At 40.2% G+C, this 13,231-nt stretch overlaps 1 protein-coding gene across 2 annotated transcripts in view; it reads left to right on the top strand.

The window, feature by feature from the left end:
- Positions 1-13,231, top strand: part of KAZN (kazrin, periplakin interacting protein) — a 227,674-nt gene that overhangs the window by 39,419 nt on the left and 175,024 nt on the right. Inside the window, exon 1 of one of the 2 annotated variants that reach the window (XM_042794598.1) lies at positions 6,513-6,574. The exons of the other annotated variant lie outside the window; for it this stretch is intronic. The gene's annotated coding sequence lies outside the window, so the exon portion shown is untranslated. Of the gene's footprint in view, positions 1-6,512; positions 6,575-13,231 lie in introns of those variants that run through there. 2 annotated transcript variants of the gene reach the window in all.

Genomic DNA, 13,231 nt, shown 5'->3' with positions numbered 1-13,231 from the left:
GATCATTAATGCTTGCTTTTCCTAGTTTTCCTCAAACCATAAGATCTCATATGAGGTCAGTGAGAGCTGTGAACTCTTCAAATTACATTCTGAATAACTTCACATTTGCCCTTTGTATTCATTTGCACTAATCAGTCTCTTCCCTGTTATCGCTGGAGGAGTCACTCACTGCTTCCCCACTTCACTTTTGGAGTTTGCATAGCATGGCCAATTATGACCCAGTTTGGGTAATTTGTCCTTGTAATGATTCATTTATGGCTATCCAGAACCCACTTCAGCAAAACACTTAAATGTGCTTTAAAATGCTGCACTTGGGAAGAATTAAAATAAGCACTTGCTTGAATGTTCTGGAGGTGGGGAAAGTTGTATGGTAATCATACCTTTCCCTTACTGATGTTACTAACAAATGTTCCCACCTTACAGCATTTTGCAAAAAGTAACTATTGGAGATAAATAAATCTGATAAGCAGAGTCTAATTAACAGCAGTGTGTCACTCCTGATTAGATGTGACATTGTGCTAACATCTATCTTCCAGAAACTGTGTTGCATTGACAAAAGTCTTTCCTGCTGGAACCTGGCTCTAAATTATAAAACTGCCCAAACCATACAAAAATATTTATTTCAATTCAAAGATCATTGATTTGCTAGAGAACAACAGTGGGAACCATGGTATTTGGTGGATACCTGTGAATCACTCTTTATTTAATTGATTCTTTTACAATCCAGAATAGAAGAAGTATTAAGTAGAATTTCTTCAATCTGAATACTGCTTCACATGGTGAATAATGCTGCAGCCATTACAATTGTTTTTTATATATGTACGTGTGTGTGTGTATATATATATATAAGCCTTTACCAGATGAGTTGTGACAATGAAACATTTTACCTGGGTCTAAGCAAAGTTCTTATGTTATTACAAAAAATCTGTACTTTTTTATTTAAAGCACTTTGGAGATTGAATCTGGACTAAAGAGGTTGGAGAAAGATTTAATGTGTTAACAAGTCGACTCTGCATACCAGTAAATACTTTGTTTAATTTGTGAGAAAATTTTCCCATTAAAGCTGCAGCAGTGTGAGCTGTGGTATGGTGCATTGTTTCAGGACAAGACTTTTACACCTTATTAGCACTGCAGTAAGGGAAAAATACTTTAAAGAACATTAAGGGGAAAAAAAAGTCATTAAGAACATATTTGTCAGCTTCCAGAGATGCTAGTGAACAGAAATATAATGACATATGTAACAGCTTGAAATCCTCTCCTTTTCCAGGGAAAACTTTAGCCTCACATACTTCTTTCATCTTGGTATGGAAATGCACATTAATAAAGGCTCTTCTCAGGACAGGAGCTATTTGAGGGTTTAAGATGTGGCAAAAAAAAAAGCCTTATGTGTGTAGCTGCTCCTTTATTTTGTTTAACATATAAATAAATAAAAGCCATTAGAAGGAGCAACAGGAAGAGGCTGTGGAAAAAGCCAGAGAAGTAGAGGTCTTATATCTTAAATGTTATTTTTTGGTGGTGGTGGTAGCACTCACTGTGACATGTCACACGAGGAGGAAATACTGCTAGAATGTGTCTGATATCCTCCTTGCTGCAAACATTTCTAAGGCTGAGGAGCAATTCTGGCGGGAGAGAGGTTGCTTTTGCTTTTCATTAGCCTAATCTCGTCTGAGTTTAATAGCAAAAACATGATAAACCTCATGTTCTTTTCATTAAAGAAACCTGTATCTATTCTCCTCTAGTTCAGTGTGTGTTATCTGTTGGCATTATTAAAGAGTTTATCATTTTGACTCCTCATGCAAATCACAAAGGGGTTGGAAGAATTTGATCCACAGCTGAAGAACTTATTAGGTGAATCCAGTGGACCTGTGGACCTTAATTGGTGCCTAAATATGCTTTAGACAGATGGTGCTGTACATTGTGCAAGCAAATTACTTCTTGGCCACTGCTACTTCTCTTCTGTGTATTACTTCATAGATTTAAATCTGTCCTTTAGTAGTGTCAGAATACCAATGGAAATATTTAAAGTGTAATATTTAAGCTATTTACTTCTGAAGTTATTAATCCAGTAAAATGAATAAAAAGCACAGTAGGCATAACTTTATAAGGTGGTTTTGTTTGTCTTGATATAAAAGCAGTACCTGTGTGTAACTCAGTCTGAAAACTACATCTGATACAGGTTTCCCATTTCTATCAGAGAAGAGCAAGGGTTGACTGATGAAAATTTATGCAAATAGACAATCTAAAATGAGCTGACCTTTTCAAGTGAGGGAACTTCCCAGTGCACTGATACAGCCCATAAATGTACTTATCTTGCCTTTTTCTCACGTTAACTTCATAACCTCTGATGATAACTTGATGATCATCAGCAAAAGAGCCCTCTTAATGAGAAACATGAAGAATATGTGCTGTCTGAATAGACCATGAAAATGTAGTCTTTAAAATACTGCAGACAGATAACCTGTGTGTGTTTGCGCTTCCTGTGTAAGCGCAGTATTGCCGGCTCCATGCTCTCAAACATTGTGATGGTTCAAACAGCATACGTCTCCCACTTCTCTGAGAGTGTCTTAAAATCATCTTTGAAATGTGGTTAAAATACACACTTTGATTCTCACTATGGCATTTTCAGTCTGTGCTCAGCTGCATTTAAGATTTAGCTTTCCAAAACTGAAGCGGAGCTGTTCAAACCATTGCATGTTTCCAAGAGACAGGCTCTGAGAAAATAAAGAGTTATTTAGGGGTGAAATAAAGTCACAGTTGCTGTCAGCTACAATCAGAATTGAAATATTGCAAATGGTGGTTAAAAAGGAAGAGGAGGAAGCTCCTGGCTACCTCGTCTGGTCTCACTGTTGTTTGCTCTACTGTGCCATCAGTAAATCAGGAGTAGTGCTGCTGAAATGAGTCAATGGAGTCCCACAAATACAAAGCGCTTTGCAAGGGGAAAAATCAAACTGCTGTAATAAGCGAATCACTTCTTGACCTCTGATTCTCTCTCTCTGATTTTTTTTTTGGTGTGTTTTACGAGCTGCTTTTCAGTTGCTTTCTTGACCAAAGCAATCCTCTTGCGGATTTGCAAGAGCAATTTCTACAGCTGAGGCTTTTGTAGAGACCCACCATGGCAGATCATCATAACCTAATAATGAGCTGGCTGTACGTCCAAAACCTCCAAGATGTCCAAAGAGTTCTCCCCAAAATGCAAGCCATTTTTGCTCTTTGCTTTTCAACCTTTTGTTTTCCCCTGAAAAACTGACTGAACAAAACACATGCTCATGCTATCAATAAGTGCCTGAAGATTTTTCTAGCTCAGGATTTACTTGTGGAGGAATTTGGAGTTAATGGACCTGCATGCGATGCTGTTGCTAAGAAACCCTGGCTTGCCTCTGTAAGGTCCTTTTGCATTTTGGCGAGTGCCTCCCTGATGGAAACACTCGTGTTTCTGCCTCTCCAGCTTGTCCAGAGGAGGGTGTGCTTCGCTCGCAGCTTGCCCGGCTCAGCCCTGCAGTGTCCGTGACAAAATGGAATGGGAAGCCAATGTCCCTTATTTTCCAATCACCTTACCTCCTGGTTTTTGAAGTCACGAAACTCCTGCCTGCCCTTTGTACGTGCCTGCAGCCCGTTATGTATTTACTGTCTGGAATTTACTGTGCTGCAGCTTTTCATGGCAGAGAGCGTGTTGCCAGTCTTGCACGTCTTGTAGCTAGGAGATGTCGTAACCCGGCTAGAGACAGAAGGACAATTTAAAAGCATAACCCATCTGTTTTACACGGGTAATACGCAGTTTTCTTGTTGCCATGGCAAACCTGGAAAGAAGAGCAGAGCGAGCCGTTCAGGTGAGGGAATGCTGCCTTGGCAGGGAGGCAGAAAATAGGTTTGGGGTCGTTTTCTTTTAATGGGGTGCAGAAATCTATGGGAATAAAACCAGATGCCTATGCTGCAGGATTTTCTTTGACCACCACCATCTGTTAGTCTGAGAGTCCAGGAAACATGCACTAAGTCTTTGCAGGATTCATGAGACTTCGTTTGAAGGTGTGGTTTTTGTCCCAGGCTCTGCTCTGGGTGCACTGTTTGACACTGAGCAAACAATGTAGTTCCTCTGACCCTCCCTTTCTGTCCATGATTTATGATACGTGGGTAGAAGGGAAATGCTGGAAGCTGGAGAAGAGGAGGGGGTTTTCAAAAGATCAGGGGTCCTTTTTATGCTAGAATTTCCCAGCGCTTTTCCCTTCCCCAAGCTGCCCCTTGGGTATCTGGAGCTGAGTGCTTTGCCCAGCCGTTGCTGACTCAACCCATGCCAGGTTGGCCTTCTGTGAGCCTGAAATTATTGTGAGACATTAAGGCAAAGCAATTCAGAGGGGAGATGCGTCATTCTGCATTACACCGGCACAGATAAGGATGAAGTCCACCACAGATCTTACTCTGGTGATAGTAGATGTGGCCTCTATGCAGCTGGGGCTATTTGAGAGGTTGTTATTTGCATGAGTCCAAGCATATAATATTTTACATTCCTACTGAACTCTAGCAGCTTTGGTGATGATCTCACCCTGACTTTGTAAGAAATAGAGTAAATAAACCTCTTGCACTATGTGGTCCTAGCTCATCCTCTGTGTCTTCTAACCACCCTCTAAATATGACACCAAAATTAGTTTATGGAGCTGTATTACCATTTTCTGCTCTTTCTGTCTTTTTGGTTGTAATTAACAGGGACACTTTCTGTCAATCAAGTGTCAAAATGAAATGCTTTCCCTTCATCCATCAAATGCTTGTGCTGAAGAAAATGGTTGTTCCCTTAGGCAGCTGCCAGGGGAGAACACAGAGTGATGGGCTGGGTTATTAACAGGGTGAATTAACTTTTAATGTTAATGTTTAAGCTGTTTGGGAGCCTCAGGAAGACAAAAGGCTCTCAGAAACTCTAAGTCATTCTCACTGCTAGCCGAAAGAGATTCTCACACAGGGAAGGACAGTTGGAGCTAGAGCTCCTTGGCAAAGTGAGGCTACAGGATGTGTCGATCGGCTCGTGGGTTTTTGCAGGATAGACGGGCTATCGAGGCAGAGTGGGAGCATAAGGTTCAGATAATGCTGCCCGTACCCCTATCCACTGAGGATCTCAGGTGCATTTTGCAGGTGATATCCAATTTAGGTAGGATGTGTTCACACTGACTACCTTTGCAGCTCAGGCCATGAGTAAATGCGCTTCCAGGCCTCTCATTTTGAGGCATTTCCCGCCCATCGAGGGCTGAGCACCCAGGATCGCTCCCTTCCTTGACCTGCACCTTCAGAGGTATTTAAACTCCATCCTCAAAAGCAAGTTAGATGCCAAAATGCCACAGTTACTCCAAAATTCAGGCGCCAAAGAACCGTGGGCGTTTGAAAATGAAATGAGTCTCTGAGTCATTTCGAGGGTTTTGAACATTTTAATCAAAACCTTTTCTGTTTACCTAATATTTTGTGTTATGGAGGAGAGGAAGGCATTTTTATTTCTCTTCTGCTCTGCTGCTGTTCTGGTTTTACCTGCTTCACACACCACTGGGGTATTGCGATGATCTCATCTCTTCAAGTGCCTGGCTGCAGTCCGAGCTCCTCGCTTGGACTTGGCACTGGAACACGGCTGATGGAAAATTGATGGAAAATCCCCGTCCTTCCTAGCATTACTTGCAGCATGCTGCTTCCCCAGTTTCATACTGGTGGCAGTTACTCCTCTTGCCCTTTATCAGAGTTTAATTTAATTGCCTTGCCCAACAATCTTGCTGCAAAGGCTACCGATGAAAGTAAAGAAAGGAGATTAAAGCAATACATGTTATCCCTGTCTGCAGGGATACTTGATTTTTCCTGCTTTCTAACTGCTGAAATAAATGCCACCAGTGATTGTTTACATATGCAGCATGAGTAATTTAGATATAAAATGTGAGGTCAGCCATGAAGTCAAGGTTCAAAGCTAAATTACAAAACCTAGGAAAGACAAAACAAAGAAGGCATTATCTTCTGCAGTTAGGGAAATTTAGGAACAAATTATTTTCCCACTGGTCATCAACAAGAAAAATGCACTTAAATTCTTCTATTGGGCTTCACCACATGAAAAATATGATGATGTTCTTCCTGTCTACTGAAAATTCTGTTGATTGGAATAGAGATAAAAGCACCTTAGCAGGAACATAGAGAAAACCTAATAAATAAAAAATAATGTTTTCAGCTGAGACAAACATTTGAATACTATCTAATTAGTATTGAATGCTCTACTTGCTCTTTTTTGCTGGGAGTGTCATAATTTTGACGAACGGTCATTCTCAGGTAGAATGAAAACAACATCACTGAAAAGAAATGAGAAGTGTCCATGAAATTCTATTAAAATACCATCCTGAACACAAGAGGAGGATATGCTTAAACATCATCAAGAATTGTGTGTTTTCTAAGTGAAACCTCACAATTGACATGCCTTTCAAAACTTTTTTTTTTTTCCAGTGAAAGCAGTATTTCTGTAGGAAGAAAAAACCCCAACAAGCACAAGAAGAGTTTGACACATTTCCTGCCATCCCTTTTTACCTCTGACTGTGTGAGGAGCTATTCCAGAATTTCTTGTTAGGTAAGATGAGAAAAGGCATAACAATTTGCCCATGGTCTGGGCAGCTGCTCCAGAGTCATCCCTCGTCTGCTCTGAAGTACAGGGGATCTTCAGGTACCTTTATTTTGGCTGTGAATCACAAGCCTCTTGTGAACCTAAAGCAAGAATTGCATTATTGTACTTGTTGCAAAGGAGTGTAGAAAGAGTAATTTCTTTCACTGCAGTTGGTATTTCCCATTTATTAGTTTAAAATAAGAAATTATTTTTAAAGATGTTGAGATCCCATTTTCTAGAAAGTCAGGCCTGTCATTTTTTCTGACTGCTTGGGACAAAGGCCAGTGGACTGTTGTACTGAAGAAATAGAAACACCAAAGATTTTCTAATACTGTTGCTTGAGTTACTTGTTCTTACTTATAAAGTTATGTTTGAAGCTGTAGGTACAGACTTAGCTGATCACAGGATAATATTCTTTACAAAGAATACACTCTTGATGCATTTTATAGACCTAGTTAACAGAAATAACAAGTTTAAATACTGGTCTGAAAAACCTGCTTTATTTTAGGAGGAGTTTATTCAGTCTTATGCCCGTAAAAATAAATGACACACTGAAGAAGTGTCTTGAATGTGAAGCTTTTGCTCAAAAGATATAATCGTGTCAGGGTTATTAAATGCTGAATATAGTCTCATTTTAACTTCAATTCCATGAATATATTTCTAGATGCTTATTTTTATTCCACATAACTAGGGCTGGTGATATTCGATGTAATGGTACAAGTCAGAATCGGGCAGTAATTGACACAGTAATGTCAAAATTGCATAAATTACAAATAAGCCAAAATATCCATGGCATTGTACATCCACAGATGACTCTTCTGTGACTTGAATAGTTTAAATGACTTAAGGAAAAAAAGTCTGGATTTCTCAGTCTGCAAAACGAGGTAATGCTACTTTTGCACATTGTGGATTAATGGGTCTTGGATGAGAAGGAAATGCAGTCGCAAAGCAATTAACAGGCAGGAACTGACAGCGCGTGGCTCCGCTGGCAGCATCGGTGCAGATGTAGCATCTGGTGTGGTCCTCGGTGTCACCTTTATCTGCAGCAGGAGCCAAATCCCCCTCCCAGGCTCTCTGAGACAGCTGCTTTTGTGTGAGAGCTTGATAAAACTTGACCCTCTGATCCGCTGTACTCAGCAGAGGTTTATCAACCTGTATGTTTCCAGTGTTTGAATTTTAGCTTTTTATAATACTCTGCCAGTATAGTGTTGTTTTTTTTTTTTTTTTTTTAAGACAGACTTGCTAAGCTCTGTGTTTTGTTAGTGTCACATCTCATGGTTTTAAGCAGCAGAGCAGCTCAAGAAGGCAGCTCCCAAGGAAATTTAAATACTTGTTTTAACAGTATCCTCCATCCCTTCTGTCAGCTATGAACAGCAAATACAGACACATTCAAGGAGAGATTTACAGGTTGCCAGTTTTCATGACTTTATTGCAAGTCTTGTAATCGTTGACATTTTTCTTATGTGACAAATCTGTTGGTTTTGTTTTGTTTTGTTTGTTTGTTTTTTTTTTTGTTTATTTGTTTTTTTTAATTTCTAACTTTTCTAGTTAAGAGAACTGCAATCTTAAGTGCAAAACAAAGATCTCAAGATCTGATGTGAACAAACCCAGATTGTTTAATTTTTACATCTTGTTTTTAAAGCCAGCTTCAGGAGTTCTGGTGACCCCCTCTGATTATTGCAACCTCAGAAGATTGGCAAGGCAATATTAATTAGTCTCTCAACATCCACAACACCACATAACTCTGCTTCACTCTCTTCCAGATATTTGCTGGGGAAAAAATCAAGCTCAGTTGTCTTCTAAGAATTTCAGTTCATTCAAACCCCAGAAAAGCCTGCGATTTTTAAAATTCCCTTCAGGAAGTGTTTTCTTCCACCTTTGACACCAAGGAGATGGAGTATCCCATTTGCACCAGAAGCTGCTTGTTAAACCAGAACAAATCCTAATTTGTAGTTGAATAGCAGGGAAAAGCCAAACAAGTCCCTTGCCAGTGGTGGCATCTCGCCTTTGTGGTTTATGCTGTTTCAGTGGGCTACAAAACTTGGATTTACAGGCGGGAAGCTGAAGCACTAAGAGTTTAGGTGACCCATCCAAGATTCTGGAGCCACTTTTGGGCAAAGCAGGGACCAGTTTTTCTGTACTCCATCCAAAGCCCAGCAAGACCATACCACTGCCCCTGTGTAAGCACAGATGGGCATCGCTCCTCTGAAGTCAGCTCATAGCAGCTGGATATCTGGCCCATGCTATCTTTGTGTTGGCATATGTAATTTCTGTTGTTCTGTCTAAATAAAATGAAATATAATATGAAATATAATAGTTGCACAAATATCTAAAGAGGCAACAAATAAATGATTACCCAATAGAAGCAAGAAAGCAGCAGCTGTAAAGCTGGGTACCACCATGCCTTGTCTGTCTGTGGAAAGGTTTTTTTGGTTCTCAGCAAATTTAAATGGAGTTTCTCTTGCAGAAGTTAGATTTACTGGTTTGGCGTCATGCCTTATGTATTTCTCAAAGTTTGACATTGTTCCTGGCTTGGCAGCTTGAAGCTCTCTGGGGAATTAAACATCTCAAATATTTTTGTAAACAACAATAGTCCGGCCATAAGGGTTGGAGTCCAATTTGCTGGAGGAGTCATGGGCTCTTTCGGCCCAAAGCACTGCTGAAAGCAGCAGGATTCCATCCCTGGCTGCTTTATTCTGTGCTTTGACTCGGTCTCCACATCATAAGCATAAACATAGCAGAGAAATACATTTTCCTTTGGGGTTTTTCTTTAAGGGTGAGTGGTAATAATATTTATTAGTCTAATACAGTTGAGGGGGAATAGGCAAGTTTTTAGGCATGCGATCACTTCTTCAGGTTGCTGATATTCTCGTAGCTCTAGTGAGACTGTTACCCAAAGTGAAACATATTCTTTATTTTCTAAATGACCCCTGGCAGCTAGAGTAAACACTGACCCTTTTAATTTTTAAAATTTTAAACAAACTCCAGTTAACTTCAGTTCACTACTGTGAGGCATTAGCTATAATTTAGAGATGCAGAAGCTGAAGCAAAGAAGAAAAGTCCTTTTCAAATGGCTGATAAAAAAACCCCGTCAAGACATAGCAAAATACAACACCTCTTCTCTCTCTACTGAGCACAGGCCTATTTGGATACATAATCTCTGGAATTTCTGAGCAACAGGTGGTTTCTCCAAGAAGAATATGGACATCTGTCCTTGCAGCATGGCTCTGAAACTCCTACCCTCTTTCTACTGTCTGCTAAAATATATGCTTGTCAATGGGGGGGGAATGTCATGAGAAATTACAAAATTTGTGTCTGTGTTGCTGGATTTGAAACATATCCATGTTTTAAAAGACCATTTAAAAATCAATATTTTGATTGAAATGGTTAAAAATCCAACACTGAAAGAAGCTCCTACCGCATTAAAAATAAAAGGTGTCAGTGAAAAACTTTGATTATTAAAGGACTGCCATGACTCCACAGAGCTCCACTTCTTGATATAATTTTTCATTTCCAAAAAGGTCAGATTTGTAAGGAGAAACTAATAAGCTGAAAAAATGACCAGCTTCATTTCTGAGCATGTTTTCCTCTGGAACTATAGGGCCATTTATTGGTCTGATGGCTTTCTTTTGCATCTGGAAAGCTCTGAATGCAGCTTTTTGCCAGTTACACACAAAACACTTACAGCCCAAAGAGGCCAGCTCATTAGTGATTACTGTAATGAGTTCTTCACAGCATTTCTCTGAAAGGTGATTGAGCCCCTAATGCAGACACCAGATATTTTTTCTTCAGTTAATGGTGTGGTAAATTATTCCTGTGAGGGGGCTCATTGAATGCCTTCTTTGAAACAAGTTAAAGACCACAAAGGAAAGAAAAGCTGTAGGTCTCATCTTACCAGTAACAGGAGAAAATATTTATGGATCTAGATCTTCTCAGTGTTTCTGCAGACAGGTATGAGTGTAAGGTTGTGTTGTGTAAACAGTGACTGGCAAAAGTCAACGGATAGGGCAGATGCTGCAAGGTGCATTTTCCAGCTACAAAGATGTGAAACAGCTTGGGTAGAAGAAAATATGCTCAGTTAGCTCAGACAGAGCTCCTGCCTTGTAACCCTGATCATCGTGGGCTTTGCAGATCAGCTTCTCATGTTGTTGGAAGTGAGAGGTGTTAAACCAGCAATACTGGTACGAGAGAGGGGGGAACAATTTTCATGAGCTTGGCTTTTGCAAAGGGATATTTCTTCTACTGCTAAGTGAATAAATTAGTTAATGTGTCCAAATGCAATTAGCAAATGCTACAGTGGGAAAGGCTTCCTAATAGAATCATCAGGCAAAAATGAACTGCTGCATGTCCTTTTTTGGACCCAGCAAAAGATCCATCAGCCAACCTCAGTAACATAAATAAGGATCGGCATTATTTATAATCTAGCTCTACAAAGATCTGCTTTTTATATATCGTATGTATGTACATACCATAACCCCAAAATGCCTTGAATTTCCAAGCTTACACCCACGGGACTGACTCTATATTGGTCCCAAAGTCAGGATTTGGAACTTTCACAAGAACACTCTTAATTTCTCCCAAAACCTGTGCAGAGAGGAGCTGGGGTGATAAGGCAGTATTTGAGAGCTGGCTGTGATTTAGAGGAAGGAGAAAATGCCCTGCTGATCTGTGTTCAGTCAGTCTCTCCATGCCTTTAATGCCCCAAATCTTCGGGTTGTCCAGGTGTTGGAAGGAGATGCCTTGTTCTTGGTGGTCTCTGGTATGTGTGTTGGTATCACCTGGCTCATTGCTGAGAGCATCTCACAAGGGTTGTGGCCAAACGGCCAGGGAAATGAAACCTGAGAGCAGCAACAGCCTGGATTTTCCTCTTACAGTTTTGGTGAAAAGTGGGTGTGTTCACAGAGCAACCTCATTATGAGTGGGATCATTATTCTTGGGACTGAAGTTGCACAGAAGGTTACTGATTATAAAAAAAAAAATTAAGAAATTTAGTCAATTGTCTGAGCAAATCAGTTGCAACTGCTCTTCAAAAGAAGTATCAGCTGAGACTTATAATGTGGAAGATGCTGAAATCCTCTGCTGAAAGGCAGCCAGGTGCTTAGGGAGCCCTGTGGGTCGCAAAAACCTGTGGCTGACTTTGGTCTGGCAGTGCAGATAAATTGGAGAGAGCTTGTAGAGGAAAGGCCTGAAGTACTTTGAATATTTTTTTTCCTCTCTGTAGAAACAGCAGCAATATGTGTTATTTGAGAAGCTGTTTGGTAATTTTAAATGATAATGAATTGCCCAATTTGCCCATATACGTCATTGCCTTGTTAGAAGGTAAGGTTTCCCCTGGCAGCCCGTAGCTCCAAAGACTGCTCTCTGCTTGGCTGGGATGGATTTTCAAATGATCTGTGTGTGCTGTGTGGCTTTTTGGCTTTTCTCTCCAGGGGGACAAATCTCCAGTCACAGTGGCAAGCACTGACTGCTTACAGAGAAGTCTGACTTAAATGTCTTCTCTAATTTTTTGCAACAGAATCAGTCGATGAGCCCAAGAGTCCTTACACCCCTCCCTCAATAAAATAATGAGAGTGTCTGTCCTTTCATTTAGTCACTCCTGCTAGCAAGAATTAATTTTAGACTCTGCTGGCTTTTGTCAGTAGATCTCAGGATATATTATCTGTATTTTATTTTATTTTGTACTCATCTGGGCAGTAGCTGGAGTGTATAAAGTGGGGTCTCCTGGAACAACTTTATTGCTTCGGCCTCTTCCTTGAAGTAGTCTTTGGCGCAAGTATATTTTTTCCTTCTTCTCTGACAGAAAGCAATTTCCTTTCTTCCCTGCATGTCCTTCAGGCTCCAGTGATTCACACCCCAAAGTGCCCTGCAAAAAAACAACTTTGTTGACCCATTCTTGCTTCTGGGGGTGTCAAATAGACCTCAACTGAAAAAACCCAACATGGCACATCATGTCTGATAGCAGCAGTGCAAAACACCACTTCTGAAATATATAATTTTCTTTCTTCTCATAGGTGATATCAAAGCACTAATAGCAGATTGTTATGGTTTCTTTGCCTCTTGCAATTGTTCCTCACAGTGAGGAAAGGGAAAAGCTGGGAAGCCGATGGGGCTTTGATAGCTGTAACTTTCACTTAGCTGGTTATCTCACTTGCAGCGTTACTCATGTGTTATCAACCTGAAGCCAAGAGGACTGATATGGCATGGGAAAATTGCCATCTTTTTTTTTAGGGGATCAAGAAGTATCTTTTAATCTGAGCTGAACAAACCTGTTTATATCTGAGATCCATAAAGTGTTGTCCAGGAGAAATGTTTAAGGCTTAAAGTTGACAAGGATGGAAGGTTTGCCTCATTATCCTTCTCGGTTAGATTTTTAGTGGGCACAAGGCAGGAGTGTCTCTTGATTTAAATGAGAAATATCAATTATCTTTTGCATATGAGAAGGGTCCTTTGGAAGTTATGCTGCAGACTGACACAGGACATCCAGAAAAGCAGTGTCAGAAGTTGTTTGGTTTTCCAGGCTTCCTTTGTTTTTACTTTGTGTGTAGGCTGGAGGTTTGGAAGTGCATATTTCACTTTCAGGAGGAAGACTCAGAGGATTTTATTTTCAAATACAGTTTCCTTTGT

This window comes from Tyto alba, unplaced genomic scaffold, assembly GCF_018691265.1.
Source record: "Tyto alba isolate M040663 unplaced genomic scaffold, T.alba_DEE_v4.0 Super-Scaffold_20000042, whole genome shotgun sequence".
Classification (NCBI taxonomy): Eukaryota; Metazoa; Chordata; class Aves; order Strigiformes; family Tytonidae; genus Tyto; species Tyto alba.
This window is presented reverse-complemented; position numbering and strand designations above follow the sequence as displayed.